Genomic DNA, 13235 nt, shown 5'->3' with positions numbered 1-13235 from the left:
ATGAAATGAGTAAGAGAAGGATGCTTTTTGTTTTACATGTTGGACAGCCTGTTACAACTTGGCTACTGATAAACCAATTTCAGGCTTGTTTACTGGGCATGGGACCTCAGTGCGTTTTATGACTTGCAGCTAGAAGTCTTATGCTTCTTCCTTATCCTCTTTCACCTGTGTCTGGAAACAGCAGCTGGCTGCCTCCATGAAGCAAAAAGGAAGCATTAACTATGGCTTAATAGGATTGAGCTCAAAGAACTTCCTTTGCGAAGTGAGAGTGAGGGTTTCCACAGTTGAGAAATATAATGGAGCAACATATAGCACTGTATATGAATGAGAGAACAAGGATCTAGGCAGCCAGTCAGCTCAGCAGTATTTCAGATTAAAGAGGTGGCAGTCGTAGGTTACACTGGTGAAAACTTATGATCACCTCACACTTCCAACTGTTCGTTAAACAACTTTTTAAAAAGTATAAGAATTGAATCAGTGTGAGTGAAGAGGAACTTGGGTTGGCGATAGCCCTCTATTTTAGCTGAAGTTGTTATGGAAGGGTGGCTTACGCTGTGAAGGGGTAGACGAAAACTACAGAGGAGAATATGGTTGCTGGTTGTCTGTGCTAACCTCCTAATGAATAACCTGTGAAAAACAGACGTGCCGGGCATTCAGTTTAGATAAAAGGAACAATCTAGAGCAGAGAGACTTTATAAAATGCTTTTCAAAGACCAGCAAAAATGATATTTTTTTTTTAAAAGGCATTGAGAGATAAGACCTTGCAAACAACCCTGTTTCTTACAGTAGTGGGCTGGGGGGACTTCCTTGGCGGTACGCTCTTTCATAGCGGCAGGTGAGGATGAGCTGGACTATTGGAGTTTCCAGGAAGCTGGGATGATACGAATATCAAAACAACTTGCTAAATAAAAGCTTCTCATAGTCTGGCATCTCTGGCTGTACCTGTGCTAGTGAATTACATGATGCTTGGTGACTTCTGGTAGCGCTGGAATACAGTGTCTGTGCTGTTTGTTTTTAGAGTATTTCCTGTTGCAATCTTTGGCCTAGGGCAAAAGTACTCTCCCAAACGTTGGTGGATGCTATTCAAGAGCTAGTATGGACCAGGACCATTCTGAAGAGCCGTTTGCATGGAGCCACCCTGGTTTAAAGAGTAAGACTTTCAAGTGTGAATGCAGCCCTTTCCTAGTCACTGTGGTCCTGGGCACATTTAAATCAACTCTGACATTAAACTTCCTCGTGGGGAGGTAGCCTTTGGTGTTCCTTTGTGATTGCAGGAAGCGCAATCAGTTTAGCAGCCTTTCATTAGAGGACAAGTGAAATTTGAATAATGAAAGCTGCTTTTTCTCTTTGTCCTCCTCAAGTGATCATTAGTGTTCAGCCCCAGCTAAGGCAAAATGGCCATTGGAGGAGCTTCAGTTGCATTTAGTTTAACTGAAGTGTGTTCCTATTTCAGTCATAGTTCAAGACTTGACTGAGGTTCTTACTGCTCCTTCTTCTAATGTGCGTGCAACTGAATCTTTACTTTATGAATCTCTGTAACATCTCAAATCATTAAAAATGCCTATCTCTGGTCTATACTATCCAAAAAGATGGCAGGTTGTTGGATAATGCTGCCTAAGTGTGGGTGCAGGCATGTGCTTTGACAAATAAAGCATATGACAGGAGTCACAGTGGATCTGTATTGATTAAATGTAACAGTAGAAAGAATTCCTGAATTCTTAATACCTTTATTTTTAGATGTAATTTGGCTAGGCTGAAGGCTTACTGTTCAATGAATTCTTCCAAAAATAAATATTTCAGAAGAGGATTAAACTTGAATGTGAAAGACAGTGTTGGTTTTTTTTAATGCATCAGTGTTCATGGAAGGAACTGGTCAGAAATCGCTATTCTCCTTAAATTTGTATGTTCTGAATCCAAATTAGAACTGCATTCACCAAAAGTACTCATCCACACAGGAAGCTAGAGGTGCTGTTGGGAATGCAACTGTGATAGCTAATTTTAGCTAATTTAGTCCTGTTAGCAGCAGAGTTCTTCAACTGTGAAAAGAGATACTTTGGTCTTGCTTAAATCTCTTTCTTTTTTTACTGAGCCTCTACTGAAGAGGAATGTGCTTTGTTATTTCTTACCACGGGCGTTTTCTGCCTTGGTTTTTGGTGCCTTTTTTTTCCTTTTTGTGGATCTGGATGTTTATGTCTTAAGGTTTGTTTTTTGTGGTGTGTTTTTTTTTTTTTTTTTTCCCCCTGTTTAGACACATCTAAAAGATCATTTCTGTCAAAGTATTTCATCTCAGCTCTCTCGGGGTGTTTTCAGCCTCTTGTCACGTGTACTGTCTGGTAACACAGTTGACTACTTGCTCCCATGCTCTTTGGTTGTACACTAACTAACTAAAGACCACTGGCTGCTGGAGCTCATATCTTAATTAGCATTTCTTGCACTGCCCAGCCTTTCGGGATCATTCCGGAAGGTCCTTGGTTGGTCTTTGACACTGGTGATTTGGCAATCCAAAGAGTGAGTCACTCTTCCAGCTTTCTGGAATCATTGCATGTTGTTTCTTTATTCAAATTGCTCTTGACATACAAAAATCTACTGTGCTATAAAAACAGCTATGCTTGTGCAGCTGCTTATTTACTGTCTGATTGTATGAACCTCGCTGGTTTTTAACTTTGTCAACCTGAATTGCTACAGAAGACTATTTGTTAAAGACTGTCCTCTTTAATAAGGATTAAATGTGGATATTGCCAAAGAGTATCTGCTTGCTTTACAGCTGAAGACCTTTATTCTTCTGCGTGCTACCTTGTGCTGGTTTTGGCTGGGGTAGAGTTAATTTTCTTCACAGAAGCTAGTATGGGGCTGTGTTTCGGATTTGTGCTGGAAACAGCGTTGATAACACAGGGATGTTTTAGTTCCTGCTGAGCAGTGCTTACACAGAGTCAAGGCCTTTTCTGCTCCTCACCCCACCCCACCAGCGAGGAGGCTGGGGGTGCACAAGGATTTGGGAGGGGACACAGCCGGGACAGCTGACCCCAACTGACCCAAGGGATATCCCATACCATATGGTGTCATGCTCAGCATATAAAGCTGGGGGAAGAAGAAGGAAGGGGAGGACATTCGGAGTGGTGGCATTTGTCTTCCCAAGTCACGCATGATGGAGCCCTGCTTTCCTGGAGATGGCTGAACATCTGCCTGCCGATGGGAAGGAGTGAATGAATTCCTTGTTTTGCTTTGCTTGTGTGTGTGGCTTTTGCTTTACCTATTAAACTGTCTTTATCTCAACCCATGAGTTTTCTCACTTTCACTCCTCTGATTCTCTGCCCCATCCCACTGTGGGGGGAGTGAGCGAGCGGCTGGGTGGGGCTGAGTTGCTGGCTGGGGTTAAACCACGACATACCTGCAACTGGGAAGTATGATCTCTTTCTACAAGTAGTAAGAGTTGTGTGACTACCATGAAAATCTGACTTACTGTTCATGAATGCTTCCCTAGAAGACTATTCACTCTTAGAGTTCAGTGGAACTCCATCTTGTGTTTTGAAGACGCTTTAAATTATTAGTCTAACTTCAGCACTCTGCTTCTGTCCTGGGAGAAGCTCTACCCAAAAGCCTAGAATCAAATCTAAGAGCAGTCTCTTTCAAATACTGTCAGCTTTATCTGAGGTGCCTCATGCAAGTGTGGGAACAGGAATTTGATGTTTAACAAAAATTCATTGAATACTTGGCAATGGTACCCATGAAGAAAAAAAAGTACTTCATATATTCTTGAATAAACTCTTGGTTTAGGATCTTGGTGAATTCAAGTACAGGCAAGGAGACAGCGTAGGGGCTTGTGGCTATAAAGGCGGTTTTCCTTGTGTCAAGTTGTTGTAGTTAATTTGCTGCTAGCATTATTCCTGTAGGAAAGAACTGGCATGAAAATCTGAGATGCCGTAATCTCCGAGTTTCATGGCCGCCATGTGTATATATAGCTCAGGGTTTACAAGACTTTGCGTTCGAACCCATGGTATTCAACAACGTGATACTGCTTTGCATGTGGAATGCTGTAGCTGCAATGTGTGCTGCCCCTCTCAGCTTTTCATATCAAGTGATCTTCATGTATATTTAAGATGGGGAGCTATTTAAAGGAAGCTGTTTATCTAGAGATTTGGAAACAAAGTATGAAGGGTGAGAGACAACAGGAAACTAAAAGATGGAGTGGCTTTCTCTCCCGGGATATGGAAAACAGTCTTATGAATTTGGGGATGAGAAAACAGAAGGTGATGCTTGTTTAGAGAAATTGAGGGAGCCTATAAGGGCATCTGATATGATGAATGGCACATTCTTTCTGTTATAAACTTAATTGCATTCAAGTGCATTCCATTTAGCTGGGGTAAGCGTGATAATCCTGAACATAACTGGAGGTTTGCTCTAATATCTCTCTCTTTGGCAGTACAGCAACATAAATGCAGATTGAGACAAGCACTGTTCATACAGAAAGTACTAAATTATTGGAACTAGAGACTGTCTAATCATAACTTTGTGAGGTGAATGTAGTGAAATCACTTCCTTGCTTCTGCCTTGCATCCTTTTTGGGTGGTTTACCACGGCAAGTTGTATGCTTTTCTGATGGACCAAGGAGAGGTGGTAATTTACTTCATCCTGAAAAGGGCTGCCACTGGAAACTGGCAGGGACAGGTAGTTGCTACTTAAATCAGTAAGAACCTTCAAGATTATAAAAAAGCAGAAATGAATTGTTAATGTTTGCCCTGAAATATGTATATGCTTTTGGGACTCCTCAGAATAACTGTTGTATTATAGATGGGGTGGATTTGGTGAACTCTCAAGCGAGAAAGAAACAGAAGGTATGAGAGTGGGTAATAAGCAGAAAGTCGCCTAGTGTATTAATGGGATGCACGCAATTCAGTTGGGGGGGGGGAACCATCCGAGTAGAACACTGGGTGAAGTTGGAGAAGCCATTGAAATGCTTAGTAAAAAAAGTGCAAGGAGCTTGGGAACCAGAAGAGCTGAGGAACAAGAACTACTGGTGCAGGACGTGAAACTGGATATTACAGGGATAGCAAACATGATGGGACAGTATGCATACCAAGCATTACCTGTTTTCTGATAGTGTAGGCGAGATAAAAATGAAGAGTGGGTGTGGAGTAGGATGTAAATGAAATAATAGACTGCTTTTCCTCTGTTGTGTTGCTTTTCGGTGTCACTTGCATAAAAATTGTGTTGGGGAGAATAAAGTTGCAAACTTGGAATCAGGACTGCAATGTATAGACAGATATCTCTTAACATTAAAATAGTTCCCAGTAATATTTCTCCAAACTGGAAAACAATTATGGCTAATAGTGGAACATGTGAGTCAGTATTCGCTGGCCAGATGATAGATGACTTCCCCCCGCCTCTGTTCACCAACACTTCTGTAAGTGGTTGGAGTCTTCCTTAATTTTATTATATGAGAGGACAAGGTAAAGTCTGTCTTAGGCTACTGTAAGACCTAGTGCATAAAAATCTTTGCAGCCACACCTGCAACTTCAGCAAATCTGTCAATTTGGGATAAGAAAGATTATTTAGCATTCCTGCTTGTCAGTCAAGAAAACCCCATACTTAAGGGGGAAAAAAAGCAATCTTTACAACTGTGGATAGTAAAGACCACCTTGGTAGTATAGGAATTCTTTCCTTCAGGGTTTATTTAAAGAACAACTAGAGATGCAGGTTTACCAAAGAAAGAAATGTTTTTGCCCTGGCCAAGAAACTGTGGTAGGTTTTATTTCACTGGTATCAGAACCATGGTTGATACAGCACAATTTGAGATGGAGCAGCAATGCCCAGCACTAAAAAAGGAGCTAATGCTTTTCATTTTCTTTAATGTTCTGCAGGGCTGTAGGTTTTTTCTGCTTTTTTCTTTCTTAACAAATTAAAGTTTGGTGTTTTCAATGCAAGGAGTTTGGAATATTTAGTGTGAGAGAGTAATGACTTGGTGGATCACAGCAAGAGATGTGGGATGAACTTTAACGGAACAGACTGTCGGGCTGTGCCTTTAGGGGTTGATGCCTTTGGATGTGATCTGGGTGTTGATCAATTGGAAGTAGCTGGGGAGAGGGACCTCAATGCCCCAACTTACCACAGTGCGGCTAGACTGCAAATAATGATGTGGAAAAAGAAAACATGGGTTTATGATGTGTATTAGCAGAGTTTCCTTCTGTTGGAAAGGGGGGCATTAGCGTTACCACACAAGCAAGAGCTCATCCACAATACTTGTGTATCACACAGTATCTTGTGTGAATCGTACACAAGATATTTCTCCATTTCTTAATTAACTTAGTAACTCTCCTTTCCACCCCTTCTGAAGGGAACAGGACCCCTTCACAAGGTTTTTCTCACTCCTGAGTGCTTTACCAGTTATTAAAGCTGAAATGATACTCTCTTCAGTGGGCTGTTTTCTCATTTAACTGAAAGCTCTGGCATTTTACTTCCATGTAACATGAAATGTGCATCTGTAGGGGGAGGAACAAGCATTAGTGTTTCTATATGACTTTGCATTAATAAGCAAGTACTGAGATGATATTTTGTTGTGAGGCTGGCTTGATTACTTGCTATGGTGAAGAACAAATTGGACGTTTCTCCATGAGGATTGAAATACTTAACTAACTCTGGCTGTGCGGCTTAGTTTATATTCTTTTCTGCGGAGCGCTGCATGGAGACTATAAGGAGTATTATTTTGATCGAATTTTTTTTTGTGTGTAGATATGCTTGTTTTACAATAAAGAAACATTAATGAAAGAAGTAAAATATTGTATAGAAAAATTTGCGATACAACACCCAGTAGATAAGGAGATGGTTCCTTGGGTAAAGCTGGTGGGTATAGCTTCACTGAAATCGTGGAAAAGATACAGAAAATAGCCTGCTGTGTTCAACTGAAACACAGCTCCTGATTTTTTTTTAAATCTGGATCCCCTTTAAATATTAATCCAAGTATCATTAATGTAATCCTTAACTAGAAAAGCATATGCTGTATTCTTTTAACACATCTAGCAATACCTGTAGGATTTGACTTGTGAATGTATTAATAACATTGCAAGAGATTCCACTCAGGTTTGGAAGTACAGAAAATGGCATGGAGTGGTATAGGCTTTATTGAATGAAAAAAGCTTCATCTTTGCTTTCTCACTTGTTTTGGACTAAAACATGACAGTTCTGTATGAAAGCCTTTACAGTGCCTTGCACAGTGGCTCTACATAATAATAACCATAAATTGGGCCCCAGATGTTTTGGTGCCTCTCTAGCTTTGCTCATCTCAGTCAGATAAAAATCAACTTGTGAATCAAACCTGGCTGTCGCAGGTGGCTATGCAGGTGTTTGCCTGACAGTGTCTTTGAGAGCTTTTAAGCCATTATATGAGCACCTGAAATACTGCTTAGTGGAGCGATGTCCTAATCATCCTGGATTACCTCAGCTTCAGTGGTGTGTTTGTAAAAAGCTATTAAGATGCACGATGAGGGAAAAGTTGCTCACAATTTTCATGGTATATCCTTAACAGCTTGAGCAGGTGTTGATGTGAAGTAGTAATAGCTAGATAGTATTCCTGTTGAGGAGCGAACATTAAAGAAAGCTGCCTGGATGACTGTGGTGGGACTGTAGCAAAATTTCTCAAGATTTCGTTCATTTTGAGTAACATAAGTCATCTCCTAGCCATCCCTAATAAACTTACATCCAAGTACTCTGTAATTGTATGACTTCCTCTTAATTGTGCATGCATTGTATTTTGCAGATAAGCAGTTTCTGAGGACTGAAGGACCTGCTAAAGGGAACACCTGCTTTTGAGGTATGAACTACTAGTCTAATGACACAACACTAAATCTTTAATTAAAAGCAAAGGTTTGGTACAGCTGTGTGTACACACTAAAACTTCATTTGTTCTGGGAAATACAGCTACCATCTAGAGTTCTGAAATGTCGTAACTTCTGACAGAAGCTGAGTAGCAAAGCTTGGCAGAGCAGGCACGCCTGCTATGACAAGTGGAGTGTTAAATGGACTCTGGGCGAGTCTGTGTCTCTAAAAGGCATTATATGCAGAATTCTGTGACTGGAACTTCTGCAGAATAAATATATCTGAAATGCACTTACCTTTCCAATCTTTTCTGTTAAATGCTTTATTTGCTACTCTTTTTTGCATCCTTTTTGGGTATTTATTAAAGTTTCTAACATTCCCCTGCTTCTGTTCAAGGTAGCAGGGCTGGTGTGTGACTCAAGGGATGTCCTTTCTGGCCAGTTGGACCTTCTTTCCTTTTTCTGCTGTAAAGGACAGATATCTTGTTTAACTTGGTCACTGAAACCTTTTTATCAGAGTAAGAGGACTACAAAAGATTAAAATGAGCCTAGACTAAGAAAAAAAACAAGTCTGATTTGGTTTGTTAGGAATTTGGAGCAGTGAATCATTTGAGTTTTGCCTAGCCTTCCTTTGTGGAAGGCACCATAAAGCTACACTTCCACTGGAGTCTGTCATCAGTCTGAGGATATTTGAGTTGCAAGTGCTCCCCGTAACATTTTAGTGAAGGAATTACAATTTCTTCATGATATTTATATGGACTGAGGGACCCAGGTGTCTTCTACACTGATTAGCGTGACAGTGATTGTTCTCAAATGCTGCCTATTCCTTCAAGTCCTGGGAGCAGTATCAGCCCTTTTACTCCACTAATTAATACTTCCTTCTGCCTTTAACCTTTAAGGTAGTCTAGAATGTAGACCAATGAAACACAGGGCACAGACTTCTACAGAAATGACAAAGCTGTTAACGTCAGTCTGCCCGTACCATCCAATGATACTTGGCTGTAAAGAATGCAGAGGAGTCAAATGGATGCAGTTCAATTACAGTTTGTTTAACATTACCAACTGTGTCTACTATGATTTACTAAAACTGTCTTAGAGTGACGGTAGCCTTGCATGTCTCCTAAAACTTTGTTATGGGTATGGCATAAAATTGTTCTGAAAATGCCTTTTTTTTTTTAGTCTCCTTAAATAGCAGGCGCAGAGATAACGTCATAGGTGGAAAGTTCTGTCTCTTCAGTCGGCTGATGCTCTTGTGCACCCCTTCATGACATGGCTGGAACCAGCTCAGTTAGGGGCAGCCACACCACCAGTTGTTTAGACTGTGTACTGTGGCTGCCTGCCAAACCATCTTAAGTCGTTCTCTAAAAGCCGTTTGAATAAAAGCCAAATAAGATGGCTTATCTCCCTCCGGGTGGGATGGAGGGAGGGGAGGTGCCCAGAATGCCGTGCATGCTTTTCACTGTGGCCTCGATGGAGCTGAAGAGGTCATGGGAGGTGGACTGTCACCTTCTCCTGCAGGGAGCGAGCCCTATGCGCAGCTGAACAGAGATGACGACATAGGAGTGTAAGAGCACTACATTGCCCTTCCTGCATGCTCTAGTCTTGAACGTTTTAGTTCCCCCCCTTTCCACTTCACTTAGCTTTGACCAGTGTGGTCTTAATGTCTGCCAGACTCCTTGGATGTCTGGAATTGATCTCAGACTTCAACTTACTTGGTCATGTTCTTAACTCTGAAGTTGTCTAAGGGGGTGACTTTGCTATGTTACAATTTTCCTCCTTTTTTGACTCCATTGTACAAAAATGAGAGTTACAATGTAAGCTGCCTCCTAGAGTCCCAGGGATACTTGTACCTCTCAGCGTTCCTTGTTCCGTTCCTTGTTCCGTGGTTTCAGGACATGGAAACCAAACAGGTGTTTCCCACAGACTGTATTCAGCAGCTAAAAATGCTTCCTGAAGTAATTTATCCGGGAACATTTAACCCACGCTCATTGACTGCCTAGATGAATAAAGGCAGCTTCCTCCCCAACATCCTTTGGAGGAGCCCGGGAGAGCGGGCAGGAAGGAGGAAGTGTTTGTGCGAGTCTGGCACTGGCTGGTTGGTTCTTGTTGGATGACCTGATCGAGGAGTATCTTGGGTTCTTTACAAAACAATAACCTGTTCATCTCAGATTGTCACTCAGAAATAAATGGGTTCTTCCTGCTTATTCTATTACGAGCTCTTTCAACCAAGTACAGTTGCATGTTTGGTCATCTTACTTGCTTTCTTAAACTACAAATACTGACTATGACTTGTGGCACCGAGAACTTCATTTGGTTATTGTATTGGTTACATGTGTATAGGTGGGGAGAAAGTACTCCTAAAAACATTACCTGCTGGATTAATTTATATTTTTTATATAACTGCTCTAACTGGGAAGAAACATGCACAAAACCACACCTTTAGGATCAATTTTATTGATGAGAAGTGAACTAGATTGGGGCTGCTGCTGACATAATTGTGGTAGGAGCAAGTAGCTGCTACTTGCTGTGTGACTCCCTGCTCCCCTCCTGCAGCAAAGCTCTGCCTACAGAGAATTCTGCTCAGATAAGGCAAGAAGATAAGAAAACTTCCTCTGCCTCTGTGCTTTAGCAAGCCAAGTGTGATTGCTTGTCCTCCGAGAGGATTTTCCAGTTTGCTGGAGGAGAGGCTGCTGCATTATCACCTACCCTTTTAAAAGGGGGCTGAGGAAGTATACGCTGACCTTCTAGGCTGAGAATGCTGAGAACAGAACCGAGAAGACAGCCCTTGAAGCAAGAGAGAACCCTTGGGAAGAAGGCAATGCTACCGTGTCACTTTACCACATACGGTTTTACTTCCTTAAAGTGATGTGGGCAGAACCATTTATTTTAATGAAAATTAAAAAAAAAAAGTTGTGTGGGTTTTTCTTTTTTTTTTCCAGTACTACACTGAAAAATTATTTATTTGGTCCCTTATCTTTCTCTTTTTGGAAGGGAAACTGTCTGTGTCAAAGGGCACAATACTGTGATACTGGATGTTGCAGCCGTACCTGCAATAGGGAAGTGAATCATTCTCTGAAGAAACTAATAGACCGTACCTGCTAACCTGATAACTGAAATTTCTTTTATTGCTCTTTCTTTCATGAAAGCTCAGCTTTTGTTTTCTAACCAATGCCTTGTTTTTCAGCCATCCTTGAATGTATTTGTTATCAAGAGTACGGAAATGTAAATACAATAGTAGTTGAACTGCAGTAGCTACTCCCTTCCTCCTCTGCTGGCTTCCTGCATACATTTTGGAAGGTGGAAACTATTCTTCTGCATTAATGCATTTCAGAAATGAGTGTTCTTCCCCCTGTTGCCACCCCATCGGATTTCAAAAACCGAAGGGTATGAACAAAGAGAAACGATTACTCTCACATATGTTCCTTAAGACTGAGAAGTAACATAAGGCCTCTTGCTGTAGCTCCTTTCAGCGTTTTCCCATGCTCCAGCCTGATGCAAGCATTGGCTAACAGGACATTTTGTTTTTCTCCACTTCACCTAAACCTTTAACCACATAAGCCACACAGGCACCATTGTAGTTGAACTAAGTCTGCATTCATCTGCTTGCAACACTTGAGCACATTTCTTAGAAGAAAAACTAAAAAATTGGAGCAGTGCTTTCACTGACTTGTATTTCTCCAAGACTTAAGTTTGCAGTTATTTTTGAGTTGTTTCCTAAATGTGGTTCTACTTGGGTCACTAGTAGGTAATGTTGGTTGCTTTCTTAGGCAGGCAGGAGTTTTGGCATTAAAACCAGCTCAAGATAATGGAAAGGCTCAAATGGTAGAATTTGCTCTCTTGACTAGCTCAGGAGGAATTAGGTTCAGCTGTTTGATGGGTGAAGCAGTTAAATTGACCTCAGACAATGGCTGTTGTGCTTTTTTTTATGAAGTTTGTCATGAACTTTGTATGGCAATAACAACTTTCTAGGGAGAGTTATTTATCTTCAATTACCCAGGTCTTTCTTGCATAACCTGCCACTTTTAATGCTATTAATATGTCTATACTGCACTAATGCTGCTCCCTTTTCAGAACTGAGGAGTTCTTTGATGCTCTTATGGCACTTGGCCAACTGCATGATTGAACTTAGCTAAATAAAAATCTCTGGGATCCTCTCTAAGAATAAACATCACATGAGAGCCGGAGTGTTTCCCTGCTTTGAGAGAATTAAAATGGCGTGCTGGTAGGGAATAACAGCAGCAGCTTAAGGGCTAGGCTGGCATCCCTCTCTGGCTAAAAGGGATAAGCTACAAGTCTGGAGGAAGCAGAAGGGTCTGGCATGTAACCTTTAGCTTGCTGTTGAGTTTGTCAGTCCAGGATGACATAGTGCTTTCAGAATGTACTGTTCTTATAATTCAAGAATCTGATAAATACCCATATGAAGGAGACGTGAATGTATTTGCTTAACTTCTAGTCTAGCAGTGTTTCATATTGGGCCTTAGCCTACAGCTTAAATACCTATTAATGTACTATTGAGCAAATTTCTGAGCACTTCTTTGTACCTGTATTTTTTTCTTTTTTTCCCCTCTTGGTAGCATGGGAGGTACTGGAACTGGTGTAGGCGTCTGGTAATGTTGCCTCAAGTGTGCCTGCATGTGGCTTACGTTCTGGCACAAGCAGTAATGGATGCTGAGATAATGTTATCTTGCAAGTTAATTCCCTTGTTGAGGGAGAAGGTCTCCGCTCTGCCAGCCTGCGGTGCATTAACACCGGTAATGGAGCACGTGAATGTGCCTTGTATTCTGTGGTCCCTCAGAAGAGTGTGTGTTCTCCCCTCTGGGAGTCTTGTGCTGACTCACCAGACCTTTCCCTGCTTCACATACAATTCTGAAACTAAATTATTGTTCTACCTTTCTTTTGTTTTGAAGCTGTTAGATTACCAAATAGGAGTACCTCCTTTTCTTGGATCCCAGGCAGGCGATATTTACTTCCCAGGCTTCTAGCAAATCCTTTCATGAGCTATTGTAGCCAAGGAGTTCAGTTCTGCTTGTAGAGGTGCCCGGGTGTGTTCAGTATTTTTAAAGGTATATGCTTCCACCTTGTTTTAAAAGGACTTTTGATTTTTGTCTTTCTCACTTGTGTGTAGGCACAAATATCCCTACTTAGAAGAAATTCCTAGTAACACGGAAGATGTTTAATCTCCATTATATCTATTGTGGAGTTGCTCCAAGATGAACAAAATTCATGCATTGAATTGCAAAAGGTGGTGCAAAGAGCCAGGCCCTTCCTAAGCATGTTCTAGTAACACACCACTGTGTAAAGACAGACTCGGATATCGCAAAGCTGTTCTTAACAGAGTAAGAAGGAGCAGGCTCCACAGCTCTGAGTTCTCTAGGTATACTCTGCTCCCACCCTAAACGTCTTTAGGGACTTCATTTCTCCATGAAT

The 13235-nt window shown here is 41.3% G+C and overlaps 1 protein-coding gene across 3 annotated transcripts in view; it reads left to right on the top strand.

Annotated features, from left to right (window-relative positions):
* The window catches only part of MAP4 (microtubule associated protein 4), a 166683-nt gene that overhangs the window by 24270 nt on the left and 129178 nt on the right, over window positions 1-13235 (top strand). For all 3 annotated transcript variants that reach the window (XM_075144438.1, XM_075144437.1, XM_075144436.1), the window contains one exon: window positions 7751-7804. The gene's annotated coding sequence lies outside the window, so the exon portion shown is untranslated. The remainder of the gene's footprint in view (window positions 1-7750; window positions 7805-13235) is intronic.

Source organism: Calonectris borealis, chromosome 2, assembly GCF_964195595.1.
Source record: "Calonectris borealis chromosome 2, bCalBor7.hap1.2, whole genome shotgun sequence".
Taxonomy (NCBI): domain Eukaryota; kingdom Metazoa; phylum Chordata; class Aves; order Procellariiformes; family Procellariidae; genus Calonectris; species Calonectris borealis.
Note: the sequence above shows the minus strand (reverse complement) of the source record. Positions and strands in the feature narration are given on the sequence as shown.